Raw genomic sequence first — 3267 nt, 5'->3', positions numbered from 1 at the left:
GTACCCAAGCTTTTGGGACCCGTAACATAATGCTTATTCTAACCTCACTTGCTTGAAACTAATTTGTGATGGAATAATTGTTAATCCGTCATACAGTATTTATTGATTAAAGATTCAAAGTTGTATTGTCATGTCATATGCATAACTATGGTGTAACTACTGAAAAACTTAGGTCACAGGTTCCTTAACAGTGCAACTGTGTAATTTCAAGACATACTATTGGATTTCTTAATGACATGGAACTATACCAAAAAAAAGTCAAACAATTATACCAATTTCCCAATAATAAACTTAATTCTGGATTGACCACTTTGTTTTTACCTACATTTTCTGTTCATAATGCCCTCAGTTAGAATTAATTTAATGAACACTGATGTGGATTGCCTTTTTTATGTTTTTCATAAATTGTTCAATAAAGTTGGAAAAACAAAAAACAACATGCAAATATGACTAATGGATATATGGATGGAGATACTTGTACTTTACTTGATTATTTAAATAGTTAGATACTTTGTACTCCTCTACAGTTCAGAGGTAAATGGTGTACTTTTACTCCATTACATTTATTTAATACCTTTAGTTACTTTACAGATTTGGATGAATGATATGAAATATAATCAAGTATTAAATCAGACTTTAGTTCCACCTGGAGTAAATTCACAAGCTACCCTGCAGTATACAAAGTCATTCAAACTATAGCTGCACCTTTACCCGCATCAATAACACTTTGTTGATCAATAATTACAAAACATATCATATATGTTATTCTGAAATGGACCAATCTGCACAATCACTACTTTTACTTTTGCTACTTTAACTATATTTTGATGCTAATACTTTTGTACTTTTACTTGAGTAACATTTTGAATGCAGGACTTTTACTGTACCAGAGTATTCCTACACTCTGGTACTTCTACTTTTACTGAAGTACAAGATATGTGTACTTCTCCCACCTCTGCTCCCTTTAATATATATATATTTGTGTATCATGGATGCTTTTTGAGTGATATATTAAAGATGCTCTTTGCTGTAAAAATGGTAAATGCCCGGGACGAATACATTCACTATTCTGATTCAGATTCTCCCAAGATATCTCGAGTAAGGTTGCCATGATAACGTCTGACGTCAGCCCACCAACCCTACCCGCCCCCCCAACGCCCTGACCGTGCCCTGGATTGGTTTCATTGGAGGGAAACCCCGTGGATTTCATTCAGACAGACGGGCTGAGAGAAGAAGCTGTAGCTTCGCACGACGAAATCACTGCTATCTACCAGAACTCAGGTATGAAATGAGTTTCACCCTTTTAAACGGCTCTTTTACGATTGCATTATGTATCGCTAGGTCTTCTAACGATTCGTAAAATATAGTTATCGAAACGCACCGCCTTCGATTACCCGTGGGGCTGCGTTTAGCGACGACAATCACCAGACCATAGAACAATAGCTAGCTTGGCTACAGTGGGATATGTCTAATGGCTGGTTTTAAAATGGAAGAGCAGACGTGAAAGGCGGGTCGAAGGTTGAAGCGCTGATATTTTGTTGTATGGAGTACAAACGTCAAACCTGCTAACAAAAGTCACTTGTCACGTTGTGCTTACTGGTTTCGTTTGTATGTCGCCTGTTAGCTAATAACGTCAAGTATTACCAGGCATCTGTATAGGGATGCATTGTTTATAAGATATAATAACTGTTGCGTGTAAATGTGTATGTTATTCTCCAAAGATTAGTTAGATTTTAGCGTCTGCAATTCTACATATTTGCTACAACAGCACCGTGGCACGAAATGTAACGTTAGTATATCCGTTTGCTGGCGTAATGTGTCAAGAATGTGTCATTAACGTTTGAAAAATAAGCAATGCGTGAGGAAGTGAGATACACTATGCCAGGACAGCCAGCCAGCTAAACCAAGATGCACACCTTTTTATAATATAAAATAAGGATGGCGTCGTGCTTCAAAACCAACTAAAGCATTGGTGATTAAGTGAAAAGTAAAGTTTGAAATGGTTTAAACACGTTATGAGGTAATCAGGAAAGATACACAATTGGTTAAAACCCTAGCACATTAGTAAAATATGGCTTGTTCGGAATGCTACGTTTCAGGAAATAGTTGGTGTCATTCTGGAAACGGGTCACGAGGGCCTAACAGTAGTGTTGGGTTTTCCTCCGTCGGATGTTGTTTTTCTTTAGAACATATTTGCATTTTTCTAAACATACATTTCATTGAAGCTCTTCTGGGTTATTGTCGGCCAGATATTGTAACATTTATCACAGTAATCGACTTTTATCCGGACTGTAGTTTCCGTGTTCTCGCATGTTGCCGCAGGTAGGATTGGGTGTGGTGTGTATGCGTGCTTGTGGGTGTGTGTGTCTGTACAGGACAGACGGGGGGCGGGGGGGCTCATCTGCCCTAGATTCTAGCTAGAGATACATAGTAATGTAGATAGTGTTTATGCACAGGAGGAAAAAGTACTCGGATCTTTTAAAAGTAAAATGACCAGAATGTGAGAATACTCTGTTACTAGTCCTGCAATCCAAATGTTACTCAAGTAAAAGTAGAACAGTATTGGCATCAGAATATACTTTAAAAGTACTCAGTTATTCAGATTGGTCCATTTCAGAATAATATATATGATATGTTTATGATTGATCATTAAAGTGTTCTCAAAGCTGGTAAAGGTGCAGCTAGTTTGAATGACTTTGTATACTGCTATACTTTGTATAGCTTGTGAATTTACTCCAGGTGGAACTACAGTCTGATTTAAGACTTGATTATATTTCACATCATTCATCCACATCTGTAAATTAACTAACGGTATTAAGTAAATAGTAGCAATAAAGGCAAGTTCCTCAAAACTATACTTAAGTATACAGTACTTGAATAAATGTACTTAGGTACTTTACACCCCTATGTATGTGTACTATGACTGCTACATGCATGTTTCGGCAAATAGTCTCTCACAACCAAACGTACCTTAACTGGTATATGACTTTGCAACATAGCCATTTTTCAATTGAAATGCAAACACACTGGTTTACCCATAGGTCATGAGGGGCATGGGTAAATCTGTCATTGCTGAAACTATACCTATAAATTGGCCAAACCCCCAATGGCATTGTATCTTTAGTAGTTTGAAAACACTTTTTGTGATTTCAAATGTTTTGTAGTAGTGTCTAAACAACATTACTAATATATATTTGGTGATTTTTTTCATTTCTCACATAGTTCATTTAGTTGAACTTTATTTGGGGTGCACCTCGTTATATCAGG

The 3267-nt window shown here is 36.7% G+C and overlaps 1 protein-coding gene across 1 annotated transcript in view; it reads left to right on the top strand.

The window, feature by feature from the left end:
- Positions 1–1145: 1145 nt before the first annotated feature.
- Positions 1146–3267, top strand: part of LOC117551545 (14-3-3-like protein) — a 26034-nt gene continuing 23912 nt past the window's right edge. The window contains exon 1 of the mRNA XM_034224446.1: positions 1146–1281. The gene's annotated coding sequence lies outside the window, so the exon portion shown is untranslated. The remainder of the gene's footprint in view (positions 1282–3267) is intronic.

The sequence above is a fragment of the Gymnodraco acuticeps genome, unplaced genomic scaffold (genome assembly GCF_902827175.1).
Source record: "Gymnodraco acuticeps unplaced genomic scaffold, fGymAcu1.1, whole genome shotgun sequence".
Classification (NCBI taxonomy): domain Eukaryota; kingdom Metazoa; phylum Chordata; class Actinopteri; order Perciformes; family Bathydraconidae; genus Gymnodraco; species Gymnodraco acuticeps.
This window is presented reverse-complemented; position numbering and strand designations above follow the sequence as displayed.